Raw genomic sequence first — 14,869 nt, forward strand, 5'->3', positions numbered from 1 at the left:
TGTGCAAGGAAACCGACGAAACCATTGATCATATCCTCAGCTGCTGTAAGAAAATCGCACAGACAGACTACAAACAGAGGCACAACTATGTGGCCCAAATGATCCATTGGAACTTATGCCTCAAGTACCACCTCCCTGCAGTAAAGAACTGGTGGGATCACAAACCTGCAAAAGTATTGAAGAATGAGCACGCAAAGATACTGTGGGACTTCCGAATCCAGACTGACAAAGTTCTGGAACACAACACACCAGACATCACAGTTGTGGAAACGAAAAAGGTTTGGATCATTGATGTTGCCATCCCAGGTGCTTAATTTGTAAAATCATAACCTAAATTGATGTTTAATAGACTTTTCCTTAATCTCTCATTATCCAACATATTCGCTTATCCAACGTTCTGCCGGCCCGTTTATGTTGGATAAGCTGTGGTTCAAATCGACCACAAAGGAATCGCTTACACAACAGCTCATTGAATCCGCCCCCCAGAAACACAATGGCAGAAGTCACTCATTTGAGAAAACAACAACAACAACACATGACAATCCCACTCTCTATAAACAGGCAAATCAGAATTAGGCAAACAAGTGCAGGAAGATTTTTCACCAGCTACTGCTAGCCAAATAGGGGCAAACAATAGGGGAGCTTTTTCCTGTTCTAGTTGGATGCTTTCCAGTAGTACCTACTTGGTTATTTCAGAAAAAGTAAAACAGATCTAAAGCGAACCATCAACCAAGCCATAATGCCTCCTGTGATTTTTCTATTCATGAAGGTGAAGCTAGGAAGAGGGTAGAACTGATCGGCAGGGGCCTTGGCTCCCAACTGTTTAACAATAACAGCTACAAAATGATTCCCATCCTCTTTCTCAAATTGCACTGCTGAAATGATGAATCCCTTGAGTAAACATGAGCAAAAAACACCATGCTTTGCATGTAAGAGGTGTAATTTTTTAGTATTCCAAATTCCTAGATCTAGAGTTCTTGGATTCTTAAAGGATGTGTTCTATCTCTAGCTCTGATACCAAAGCTTTAGCAAATAAAACTTGAGTATGTCTCACAAATCTGAAGTCTTTCTGCCCCTGTTTTGATGATCCAAACCTGGAATAGTATGGAGTCTGGCTAAGCCCAAGACTCATGGAGATTCAGCAATGATTGCAAAGTTGGCAATGCTTGATGTGTTGTCAAAGGCTTTCATGGCCAGAACCACTGGGTTGTTGTGAGTTTTCCGGGCTGTATGTTCATGTTCCAGAAGCATTCCCTCCTGACATTTCGCCGACATCTATGGCAGGCATCTTCAGAGGTTGTGAGGTCTGTTGGAAACTAGGCAAGTGTATGGTCGTGTTCTAGAAGCATTCTCACCTGACGTTTTGCCCACACCTATGGCAGGCATCCTCATATATATATATAGTCTCACTTATCCAACACTCGCTTATCCAATGTTCTGGATTATCCAACACATTTTTGTAGTCAATGTTTTCAATGCATTGTGATATTTTGGTGCTAATTCTGCCGGCCCGCTTATGTTGGATAAGTGAGACTCTACTGTATAAGGTAAAGGTTTTTCCCTGAGGTTAAGTCCAGTCGTGACCGACTCTGGGCGTTGGTGCTCATCTCCATTTCTAAGCCGAAGAGCCGGCGTTGTCCATAGACACCTCCAAGGTCACGTGGCCAGCATGACTGCATGGAGCGCCGTTACTGCATGACTGCATGGAGCGCGGCACCTATTGATCTACTCAAATTGGCATGTTTTCGAACTGCTAGGTTGGCAGGAGCTGGAGCTAACAGCGGGCGCTCAAGCCGCTCCCGGGATTTGAACCCGGGACCTTTTGGTCTGCAAGTTCAGCAGCTCAGCGCTTTAACACACTGCGCCACCACCAGGGGCCCCATCCAGCATTTCTGTGTTCTCAAATAAAATATTTGAATATATATATATATACACAAACACACACACACACACACACATATACACACACAAATATTTTATTTGAGAACACAGAAATGCTGGACCACTCTAACAACCACTATGCCAGACTACATGTCAGAGAAGCCACTGGAATACACAAGCACATAGGAATCGCATAAGAAGGACATCTCTCTAGGCATCATTAGGTTCTGCAGCTTGACTATATGGCTAACATGTAGCAGAAATATAATGTAGAATTGCCCGGAGGTCCGAGATAATGTGTAGAGATAACATATTTGGTCCTGACGTTTTGAACACATATATGGCAGGCATCTTCCCATATATAGGTAAAGGTAAAGGTTTCCCCTGACGTTAAGTCCAGTCGTGTCCAACTCTGGGGGTTGGTGCTCATCTCCATTTCTAAGCCGAAGAGCCGGCCTTGTCCGTGGACACCTCCAAGGTCATGTGGCCGGCATGACTGCATGGAGCGCCGTTACCTTCCCGCCGGAGCGGTACCTATTGATCTACTCACACTGGCATGTTTTCGAACTGCTAGGTTGGCAGGAGCTGGAGCTAACAGCGGCCGCTCCTGCCGCTCCCGGGATTTGAACCTGGGACCTTTCGGTCTGCAAGTTCAGCAGCTCAGTGCTTTAACACACTTTGCCACCGGGGCTCCATATATATATATAATATTGTTTGTGAACACAGAAATGCTGGACCATTCTAACAACCACCATGTCAGACTACACAGAGAAGCCACTGAAATCCACAAGCATGTGGGCAATTTCAACAGAAAGGAGGAAACCATGAAAATGAACAACACTCTGAAAACAGAGGAATTCCAGACATGAAATAATCAGGGATAGCTAACACCTCCTAACAAAGGATACCCCCCAGGCAGAAAGCAGCCAGGCTTTGAAGCTGCAAGGCCATTCAATGCTAATCAAGGTCACCAATGGCAACATTCACACTTGCCTCAAACAGACAAGAGTTCTTTCTCCCACCCTGGACATTATTCCACAGATATATAAACCCCACTTGACTAGTTTCCAACAGACCTCACAACCTCTGAGGACGCCTGCCATAGATGTGGGCGAAACATCAGGAGAGAACGCTTCTGGAACATGATCATACAGCCCAGAAAACTCACAACAACGCACTGGCTTCACCTCGTCTGTCGTTCTGTATTCCAAATGGCCCAGTATGGTTCCACTTTGATCCATGCATGACTTGGATGCATTCGCTGCAGGCTTTCCATGGAAATAGGAGAACATCTTGTGGCAATCTCAAACGTCTAGCAATTTCAGGAGGACCGGCTGCTCAAACAGACAGTTGAGACCAAGCAGCCAATTTTTTAAAAAAAGTGCTAAACATGTCTTGATGGACCACCAGAAAGGGCACTGATGTTTGCGGGGATGTTTATGTGAAAAAGATGCTCTAAAAAAAAGAGTAAGAAGGGAGCTTTCCTCGAAGATCCTACAAAATGCATTTAAAGTTTATGACAGCCGAGACAAACAAAATCATAGAACTCATCGGCAAATTTGTATTTATTAGAACCAGAGTAAATGTTTATACAATCCATGCCAGCAGAATAGAATAAGCCTGTCACTCACCGCAATAAATATAGTTACTGGCAGCTTTATTTGTGGGTTGAGATACATAATGCCACACTTTCTAAAACGTAAAGCCCCAGCTCCCCTTGACGTGGGAAAAACAAGACTATCTTCTTTCAAGTCTTTTCCCCCTACTTTCAGTAATGCTTTCAACAAACAGAAGCAACACTATTTTGGCTGCTGCGAGTTTTCCAGGCTGTATGGTCATGTTCCAGAAGCATTCTCTCCTGACGTTTTACCCACATCTATGGCAGGCATAATCAGAGGTTGTGAGGTCTAGGCAAGTGAGGTTTATATATCTGTGAAATGTCCAGGGTGGGAGAGAGAACTCTTGCCTGCTTGAGGCAAGTGTGAATGTTGCAGTTGGCCACCTTGATTAGCACTGAATGGACTTGCAGCTCCAAAGCCTGGCTGCTTCCTGCCTGGAGTAATCCTTTGTTAAGAGATATCAACTGGCCCTGATTTATTTATTTATTTGTGGCATTTATATCCCGCCCTTCTCACCCTGAAGGGAATTCAGGACAGCTTACAAGTTATATTTACATACAATATGTTATATTATTAGCATAGCACAATATAAGCATTATATATTATTATATTATACTATAACACTATATTGCAATATTATTAGTAATATTTTGTGTCTGGAATTCCCCTGCTATTTATTTACAGTATTTATATTCCGCCCTTCTCACTCCGAAGGGGACTCAGGGCAGCTTACAAGTTATATTTACGTACAATATATTATATTATTAGCATAGCACAATATAAGCATTATATATTATACTATAACACTATATTGCAATATCATTAGTAATATTTTGTGTCTGGAATTCCCCTGCTATTTATTTATTTACAGGATTTATATCCCGCCCTTCTCACCCCGAAGGGGACTCAGGGTGGACCACATTATACACACATAGGGCAAACATTCAATGCCCATATACACATAGAACTGAGACAGAGACAGACGCAGAGGCAATTTAACCTTATCCTGAGGGGATGTTCAATTCTGGCCACGGGGGGAGCAGCTGCTTCATCATCCACTGTAACAACACTTCCTCATTCCAACGTCGTAAATTAGTTAAACTTGCCTCCCCACCTTATAAGTGGTACCTTATTTCCTACTTGATAGATGCAACTATCTTTCGGGTTGCTAGGTTAGCAATGACTGACGGGTGCTCACCCCGGCCACGGGCTGGCCTCGAACTCATGCCCTCTTGGTCAGAGTGATTTATTGCAGCTGGCTGCTCACCAGCCTGCGCCACAGCCAAGCCCCCTAACATCTCTCAACAAAGGATTCACCCAGGCAGGGAAACAGCCAGGCTTTGAAGCTGCAAGGCCATTCAATGCTAATCAAGGTGGCCAACTGCAACATTCAATTATTGATTATTGTTAAAGGTTTTAAATGTGTTGTTAATTTTTACTGATTTGTTTGGCATTGAATCTTGCCGGGTGTTGTAAGCCGTCTTGAGTTCCTTTGGGTGAGAAAGGTGGGGTAAAAATGTTGTAAATAAAATAAATAAATAAATAAATTCATACTTGCGTCAAACAAACAAGAGTTCTCTCTCCCACCCGTTCCACAGATATATAAACCCCACTTGCCTAGTTTCCAACAGACCTCACAACCTCTGAGGATGCCTGCCATAGATGTGGGTGAAACGTCAGGAGAGAATGCTTCTGGAACATGGCCATACAGCCCGGAAACACACACAGCAACCCAGTGATTCTGGCCATGAAAACCTTCAACAACACTCCTAAACACCATTTTTAAGAATTGTTCTCCAACGAATCATTTTGGAATGATAGCATTTGTTGCGGCTACTTTCGGAAAACAGGATGTATCTGTTTAGGCTGTGGTTGCATGCTACATGAAAACGATACTCGTAATTGCACAGTAAACATATATAGACATTTCACACAGAGAGACAGAGAGACTGCAACCAGGCAGCCCTATTACTGCTGATGTCCAGAAAAGTAAACAAAAATACGTATTTTCTCCCTGAAATTATTTATAGTGCAAGCACACGGAGCGGGCGTGCTGTTGACAAACGTTCAGCAAGACCAGCAGTATAGTAAACAGTTTCATCAAACATAACTAGACAATTGAGGAAGATCAGGAAACTTCCAATTCTCTAGTACAGACCAAGCTAGCAATGCAGACATGCAGCATTGTAACTACCGTATATACTCGAGTATAAGCCGACCCGAATATAAGCCGAGGCACCTAATTTTACCACAAAAAAACCTGGGAAAACATTGACTCCAGTATAAGCCGAGGGTGGTACATTTCAGAAATAAAAATAGATACCAATACAATTACATTAATTGAGGCATCAGTAGGTTAAATGTTTTTGAATATTTACATAAAGTTCAAATTCAAGATAAGACTGTCCAACTCTGATCAAATCGTTATTCTCATCTTCTTCAATGTAAATGTCTTATGTATACTTTTAATTGATAATAGAGTAAAATAATACATGTAATAATAATATTACTAATAAATACAGGAAAATAATATATGTAATAATAAATAGAGTAAAATAATAAATGCAATAATAATAATAAGATCAGAGTGAAATAATAAATGTATTAATAATAAAAATAGAGTAAAATAAATGTAATAGTAGCAACAATAATAAAAATAATAAATGTAATAATACCAATAATAATATAGAAAAATAATAAAAGTATCATATATTAATAATACAGTAGAGTCTCACTTATCCAAGCTAAACGGGCCGGCAGAAGCTTGGATAAGCGAATATCTTGGATAATAAGGAGGGATTAAGGAAAAGCCTATTAAACATCAAATTAGGTTATAATTTTACAAATTAAGCACCAAAACATCATGTTTAACAACAAATTTGACAGAAAAAGTAGTTCAATACGCAGTAATGTTATGTTGTAATTACTGTATTTACGAATTTAGCACCAAAATATCACGATGTATTGGAAACATTGACTTCAAAAATGGCTTGGATTATCCAGAAGCTTGGATAAGTGAGACTCTACTGTAATAAAAATAGAGTAAAATAAATTTAGTAGTAGCAACAATAATAGAGAAAAATAATAAATGTAATAATACCAATAATAATAGAGAAAAATAATAAATGTAATAATACCAATAATAATAGAGAAAAATAATAAATGTACAGTAGAGTCTCACTTATCCAACACTCGCTTATCCAACATTCTGGATTATCCAACGCATTTTTGTAGTCAATGTTTTCAGTACATCGTGATATTTTGGTGCTAAATTCATAAATACAGTCATTACTATGTAGCATTCCTGCGTATTGAACTACTTTTTCTGTCAAATTTGTTGTATAACATGTTGTTTTGATGCTTAATTTGTAAAATCATAACCTAATTTGATGTTTAACAGGCTTCTCCTTAATCTCTCCTTATTATCCAACATATTCACTTATCCAACGTTCTGCCGGCCCGTTTATGTTGGATAAGTGAGACTCTACTGTACTATGCATTCTTGAGTATAAGCTGACCCAAATATAAGCCAACCAGGACCCTCACCCGAGTATAAGCCGAGGGGGGCTTTTTCAGTCTTTAAAAAAAAGGGCTGAAAAACTAGGCTTATACTTGGGTCTATACAGTAACTTACCCCAATTTAATCGGAAGCAAACCCTTCCAGGATCAATGCACCATTGCTTGAAGGAGAGATCAACATGTTTTGTTGTGCATGTTCTCGCTCTCTCTCCGGTTCAAGCCAAAAATGCAAAAAGGCACCTTTTAAGTCCAAGGAAACAATCACCTCTTGGGAACAGCTGGGTAAGCGAGCCTTTGGAGCCATGATTTATTAATGGTCAAGGGGGAGGTGTTTGGAAGAATGGGGGGAGCTTTCCCCCTTTGCTCCATGAAAGCAGCTGTATCGGGTGGTGGTGCGGGAGTTTGGCCCTTCTGGAAGCCACAAAGCAAAAAGGTGGGGAGAAATGAGGGGAAAGTTTCCCTCCTTTGCCTTGCAACAAAACCTCCTTTTCATCAAGAAGCAGAAGATGAAAGAACGGAGAAAGGGAGGGAGAGATAAAAGAGACAGCCCCTGTCACTTTCATGGAGGCTAATTCAGAATGGACTCTCTTATTTGTTTCCATCCATAATTGATGGCTGGCTTGGAATAGAGCTCCCTCTATCTCCCAAAGCCTGGCTACTACGGGGAGGCTGGAAGCAGAGGCTTGTTCCTCAATCATTTTGAGTGGGGGGTTCAGTGTGGGCCTATAGCAAGGCAGGCTTTGTCCACCTCAGAGGCCAGACCCAGAGTCTCCGTAAGGAAGGGACAGCCCTTTCCACACAGCTGTATAAAATCCACATTGATCTGGATTATATGCCAGTGTTGGCTCAGTTAATCCAATCCAAAGCAGATATTGTGGATTTCTGCCTCAATATTCATTGATCTCACAGGCTGGACGTAATAGTACACAGGAACATTGTTCTAAATGGGACAACTTGTCTATCTCGACAGAGCCTGAAATTGTGTGTTTCCCAACTCACCAATGGTGCTAATGTGCAGTAGAGTCTCACTTATCCAACATTCGCTTATCCAACGTTCTGGATTATCCAGCACAGTCTGCCTCCCATCCAGATCCACAACTGTTTCTATAGGCAGCAAGGACTGAATTTTTTATGCATTTAATTTCCGACAATATTGTTATCGTAAGTTCATTTTATGTAGTTCTATCTTTATTTGTAGGAGCCCCGGTGGCGAAGTGCGTTAAAGCGCTGAGCTGCTGAACTTGCAGACCGAAAGGTCCCAGGTTCAAATCCCGGGAGCGGAATGAGCGCCCGCTGTTAGCCCCAGCTCCTGCCAACCTAGCAGTTCGAAAACATGCCAATGTGAGTAGATCAATAGGTACTGCTCCGACTGGAAGGTAACTGCGCTCCATGCAGTCATGCCAGCCACATGACCTTGGAGGTGTCTATGGACAACGCCGGCTCTTCGGCTCAGAAATGGAGATGAGCACCAACCCCCAGAATCGGTTACGACTGGACTTAACGTCAGGGGAAACCTTTACCTTTACTATATGCCAGTGTGGACTCAGTTAATCCAGTCCAAAGCAGATATTGTGGATTTCTGCCTCAATATTCTGGGTTATATGGCTGTGCGGAAAAGCCCAGAGTTTGTGCCAAGCCACAAGTGGGAGCATATACACATACCCGCTACTACTGACGGCTACTTTGAGTCCAAGGGCTTGGAGAATATTGATTAAAAACTATGGATCTTGGACATGGATTTTACTAAAGTATATCAACCATAGGGCCCCTGGTGGCACAGTGTGTTAAAGCGCTGAGCTGCTGAACTTGCGGACCAAAAGGTCCCAGGTTCAAATCCCGGGAGCGGATTTGAACGTTTCGCCCACATCTATGGCAGGCATCCTCAGAGGTTGTGAGGTATATTCCTGCCATAGATGTGGGCGAAACGTCAGGAGAGAATACTTCTGGAACATGGCCATACAGCCCGGAAAACACACAACAACCATATTGTTAAACCATTTGTTAAATTATTTGTTCTTGCCCTGTGTTAGCTGCCCTGAGTCCCTGCGGGGAGATGGAGGCGAGATAGGAAAATAAAGTTATTATTACTCTTATTATTATTATTTTATTATGACACAGCAAACAAGATAGATATGCTGGATTTCATATCACAAAATCACAAGTCGAACACTTCCCAAGTGTCTAAGACTGTGTGATGTATTGGGCATGGCCCCATGTTAGCCGCCCCGAGTCCCCGTTGGGGAGATGGTGGCGGGGTATAAATAAAGTTTATTATTATTATTATTATTTTTGGATGATGTGTTTCAAATAATAATAATAAAAATTATTATTATTATTATTATTATTATTATTATTATTATTATTATTTGAAACACAACAAGATGAGTCCACAGGAGACACTCTGCTGGCTGTTGAATTGGATCACACATCGGACACTTCCCAAGTATCTAAGACTATTATTATTATTATTATTATTATTATTATTATTATTATTATTGTGTTTTGGGTCCCCACACTTCTTCATTCCCCTTCCCACAGGTGGAGAAACCTGGGAAGATAAAGTTTCCCAGCAGTTTAGAGGATTGAAGAAAGGAAGGAAGGAAGGGTAGCAGGGATGAGTAAGAGGGGAAGGGGAAAGGGAAGGAGAAGAAGAGGAAGGAAAGGGGGATGGAAGCCATCCGGAATCCTTTTGGGGAGAGAGGGTGGGTTAAAAATAGTATATTATTATTATTAATGGAAAGGAAAAGAAGGAAGGGACGGAAGGAAAAAGGATTGGAAAGGGAAGAAGGAAGGAAAGACAAAAGGAATGGGAAGAGAAGAAGGAAAGAAGGAAAGAAAAGGGAATGGGAAGAGAAGAAAAAGGAACAGAAGAGGAAAGAAAGAGAAAAGGAAGGAAGGATGGAAGGAAAGGAAGGAAGGAAGGAAGGAAGGAAGGGGAAGAAGGGAAGGAAGAGAAGGATGGAAAAAGGAATGGGAAGAGAAGAGAAAGGAACAGAAGAGGAAAGAAAGAGGAAAGGAAGGAAGAAAGGAAGGAAGGGGAAGAAGGAAGGAAAGGCAAAAGGAATGGGAAGAGAAGAAGGAAAGAGAAATGAATGGGAAGGAAGAGAAAGGAACAGAAGAGGAAAGAAAGAGAAAAGGAAGGATGGAAGGAAGGGAAGGATGGAAAAAGGTTTGGGAAGGGAAGAAGGAAGGAAAGGCAAAAGGAATGGAAAGAGAAGAAGAAGGAAAGAAAAAGGAATGGGAAGGAAGAGAAAGAAACAGAAGAGGAAAGAAAGAGGGAAGGAAGGAAGGAAGGAAGGAAGGAAGGAAGGAAGGAAGGAAGGAAGGAAGGAAGGAAGGAAGGAAGGAAGGGGAAGAAGGGAAGGAAGGGAAGAAAGGGAAGATCCAATGCAGTCAGGCAGTTAGGCAAAGGGAAGGAAGGAAAGAAAAGAAGGATGAGGAAAAAAAGGGAGGAAGGTAGAAGTAGAGAAAGGGAAGAAGACAGGGAAGGAACAGGAAGGAAGGGAAGAAAAGAAGGATGAGGAAAAAAGGGAGGAAGAGGGACATAAGAGAAAGGGAAGAAGACAGGGAAGGAAAGGAAGAAAAAGAAAGAAGAATCTGGGTTGCTGTGAGTTTTCTGGGCTGGTGGTTTCACCCACATCCATGGAAGGCATCCTCAGAGGTCCTGAGGTCTGTTGGGAACTAGGCAAGTGGGGTTCATATATCTGTGGTTTTCTCCTTTCTGTTTGCGGATTTCAATTGCTTCTCTCTGTAGCCTGACATGGTGGTGGTTAGAGTGGTCCAGCATTGGAATCCACAATTTCAACAGAAAGGAGGAAACCACGATAATGAACACAATCTGGCAACCAGTATTAAAAGAAAACTCTAAAATCAGGATAGTAAACAAAGAACAACATGCTGAAAAGAGGAGAATTCCAGACAAGAAACAGTCAGGGCCAGCTAAAAGCTCCTTCTTTGGAGACTTTTAAGCAGAGGCTGGATGGCCATCTGTTTGGGGGTGCAGGGTTGTTGTATGTCTTTCGGGCTGTGTGGCCATGTTCCAGAAGTATTATCTCCTGACGTTTCGCCCACATCTATGGCAGGCATCCTCAGAGGTATGGATGAGGTATGTTTGGGGGTGCTTTGAATGCGATTTCCTGCTTCTTGGCGGGGGGGGGGGGGGTTGGACTGGATAGCCCATGAGGTTTCTTCCAACTCTATTATTCTATGATTCTAATCACCTCCCAAAGCAGGAAGCAGCCAGGCTTTGAAGCTGAAAGGCTATTCAATGCTAATCAAAGTGGCCAACTGCAACATCCAAACAGACAAAGAGTTTGTTGTCGAAGGCTTTCATGGCCGGGATCACAGGGTTGTTGTATATCTTTTGGACTGTGTGGCTATGTTCCAGAAGTATTCTCTCCTGACGTTTCGCCCTCATCTATGGCAGGCATCCTCAGAGGTTGTGAGGTATGGAGAAACTAGGCAAGGAAAGGAAAATATATATATATATATATCTGTGGAAAATATATATATATATTCCTTTCCTTGCCTAGTTTATCACAACCTCTGAGGATGCCTGCCATAGATGTGGGCGAAACGTCAGGAGAGAATGCTTCTTGGAGCCAGACAGCACGGAAAACTCACAGCAACCCAGTGGTTCCAGCCATGAAAGAATTCGACAAGACATTGTAATATGATTCGGGGAGAAGGGAAAGGAGGTTTTGTTGGCGTTGGCAGGGGGTGATGGGTTGGGTGGTAGCCTTTCCGAGGGAGACTCAGAAGCTTCTCTGCTGATCCTTCGGGGAGACTGGGCTTCCAGGATCCCCAGTATGTAAAATAGTCTGGATTGGGCTCCACTAAGGTTCCCTGAGACCCGCACATCTCGGAGCCTTGAGGGGTCTCCCCCCAAAAAAAAAACCCCTAAGAAGGAACACATTCCACACAGGCAACTTTCTGAAGCATCTCGGAGCAAAGGCTCGGAAAGCAGCCTCTAAACCTTGGAGCCTACTTGCCTCTGATCCTTGGGGGTCTCACCTACACTGCCATAGGATCCCAAAGATATGCATCATGGCATACTTGCAGCGGATCGGAGCCAGAAAGGCTCGGAAAGCAGCCTCTAAAACAGGGGTCCCCAAACTAAGGCCCGGGGGCCGGATGCGGCCCATTGAAGCCATTTATCGGGCCCTCACGGCAGAAGGGTATAAGGGGGTTGGGCTAAATGACCCACGGGGTCTCTTCTTCTCTTACAACCATTATTATTATTATTATTATTATTATTATTATTATTATTATTATTATTGTGTTGTCGAAGGCTTTCATGGCCGGGATCACAGGGTTGTTGTATGTCTTTCGGGCTGTGTGGCCATGTTCCAGAAGCATTCTCTCCTGACGTTTCGCCCACATCTATGGCAGGCGTCCTCAGAGGTTGTGAGGTTGTGAGGCAACCTCTGAGGATGCCTGCCATAGATGTGGGCGAAACGTCAGGAGAGAATGCTTCTGGAACATGGCCACACAGACCGAAAGACATACAACAACCCTATTATTATTATTATTATTTATTATTGCTCGGTGGCCAACTATAGTCTGGCCCTCCAACGGTTCGAAGGATTGTGAACTGGCCCCCTGTTTAAAAAGTTTGGGGACCCCTGCTCTAAAACCTTGGAGCCTACTTGCCTCTGATCCTTGGGGGTCTCACCTACACTGCCATAGGATCCCAAAGATGTGCATCACGGCATACTTGCAGCGGATCGGAGCCAGAAAGGCTCGGAAAGCAGCCTCTAAAACCTTGGAGCCTACTTGCCTCTGATCCTTGGGGGTCTCATCTACACTGCCATAGAATCCCAAAGATGTGCATCACGGCATACTTGCAGGGGATCGGAGCCAGAAAGGCTCGGAAAGCAGCCTCTAAAACCTTGGAGCCTACTTGCCTCTGATCCTTGGGGGTCTCATCTACACTGCCATAGAATCCCAAAGATGTGCATCACGGCATACTTGCAGGGGATCGGAGCCAGAAAGGCTCGGAAAGCAGCCTCTAAAACCTTGGAGCCTACTTGCCTCTGATCCTTGGGGGTCTCATCTACACTGCCATAGAATCCCAAAGATGTGCATCACGGCATACTTGCAGGGGATCGGAGCCAGAAAGGCTCGGAAAGCAGCCTCTAAAACCTTGGAGCCTACTTGCCTCGGATCCTTGGGGGTCTCACCTACACTGCCATAGGATCCCAAAGATATGCATCATGGCATACTTGCAGCGGGTCGGAGCCAGAAAGGCTCGGAAAGCAGCCTCTAAAACCTTGGAGCCTACTTGCCTCTGATCCTTGGGGGTCTCATCTACACTGCCATAGGATCCCAACGATCTGGATACGTGCCTCATGGCATACTTGCAGTCAGGCTTTGACGCTGCAAGGCTATTTAATGTCAATGGCATTATTTCCCCTTCCTCGAGGAAGGCATCCTCTCCCTTCGGGCGAGAAAGAACCGCCGCTCTTGCCTTACCTCATCGGAGGTCCGCCAGCCCGAAGGAAGGGAAGAAGGAGCTCCGCGGGAACAATGAAAAAACCCACAACAATCCCAAACCGGGGCGTCTCAAAGCAACAATCCACGGCCGTTTCGTCGCTCCATGGTGGGTACGGTAAATCCTTCCTTCTGTTCTGCAGAAAAGGAGCCGGGACGCCTCGGGAGCGGAGCAAAGCCGAGCAAAGCGGAGGCAGGCGAAGCGGGGAAGGCGAGCCAAAGGGGCGGGAGGCTCTCTCTCGCTCTCTCTCTCGTTGCCCCTCCAGAAAGAGAGAGAGAGAGAGAGAGAGAGGATCCCGCCCCCGAAAAGGAAGGGGCCAAGGGCCGCGGGTCCGGCGCCGCCTCGCCTCCCCGCCCGCCTCCTCCGCCGCCCGAAAAAGCAAGAGGAGGAGGAAGAAGAAGAGGAGGAGGCGCCCGAGCTTAGCCAAGCCTTAGCTTCCTTAGCCAAGCCCGCTCTCAGGCATCCCGGCGAGAAACAATAGATCAGCGAGCTGCCCAGAGAGGCTGAAATGCCCTGGGAAGTCAACCAAGGGCAGGGGTTTTATCCAAGGTTTTGGCATTTTTGTAATCAGTGTTTTCAATATATCCTGATATTTTGGTGCTAAATGTATCAATACAGTAATTACAACATAACATTATTTCGGTCTGCAAGTTCAGCAGCTCAGCGCTTTAACACACTTCACCACCGGGGCTCGCTCTCGCTCTCTCTCTCTCTCTCTCTCTCTATATATATATATATATATATGGCATCACGGCAGCGGACAAAACAACAAAAGTAAACAGCCCACAACCTCGAAAATTGACATCACAACCCCTCATCCATGCCTCTAGGTTGATACAACAAAAAGAAAAGAAAAATAAAGTCCTAATTAGAGGGAGAGGAATAATTGTTTTTATCCAATTGCTGCCAGTTTGAAGGTTAAGCTCCGCCCACTTGGTCTCCTAGCGACCTCTTCAGCCCAGGGGACAGGCACAGTTAGGCCTCATTTAGGCCTCTTCCACAGGTTATCAGATTTTAACTGGATTATATGGCAGTGTAGACTCAAGGCTCTTCCACACAGCTATATAACCCATTTAGAATCTTATATTATCTGCTTTGAACTGGATTATCTTGACTCCACATTGCCGTATAATCCACTTCAGTGTGCATACTAAACATAAAGACAACCATACAACACACATTCAATACCACTACTACCTCAACAATTTCTCACCAACACCACCAGACAATGCCACAGCAACACGTGGCCGGGCACAGCTAGTATATATATAAAAGGATAATGAAATTTCGGCCTAGGACAAAACAACAAAACTACACATCCCAGAAACACTAAACTTGGCAGCACAACCCTTCATCC

At 43.9% G+C, this 14,869-nt stretch overlaps 1 protein-coding gene across 4 annotated transcripts in view; it reads right to left on the reverse strand.

Annotated features, from left to right (window-relative positions):
- sema6d (semaphorin 6D) overlaps nt 1-14,869 on the reverse strand; it is a 580,684-nt gene that overhangs the window by 175,221 nt on the left and 390,594 nt on the right. The window contains exon 1 of one of the 4 annotated variants that reach the window (XM_062963604.1): nt 13,494-14,238. The exons of 2 other annotated variants lie outside the window; for them this stretch is intronic. The gene's annotated coding sequence lies outside the window, so the exon portion shown is untranslated. Of the gene's footprint in view, nt 1-7,134; nt 7,851-13,493; nt 14,239-14,869 lie in introns of those variants that run through there. One more of the 4 variants, XM_062963607.1, reaches the window with a different exon arrangement.

The sequence above is a fragment of the Anolis carolinensis genome, unplaced genomic scaffold (assembly GCF_035594765.1).
Source record: "Anolis carolinensis isolate JA03-04 unplaced genomic scaffold, rAnoCar3.1.pri scaffold_11, whole genome shotgun sequence".
In the NCBI taxonomy this organism is placed as follows: domain Eukaryota; kingdom Metazoa; phylum Chordata; class Lepidosauria; order Squamata; family Dactyloidae; genus Anolis; species Anolis carolinensis.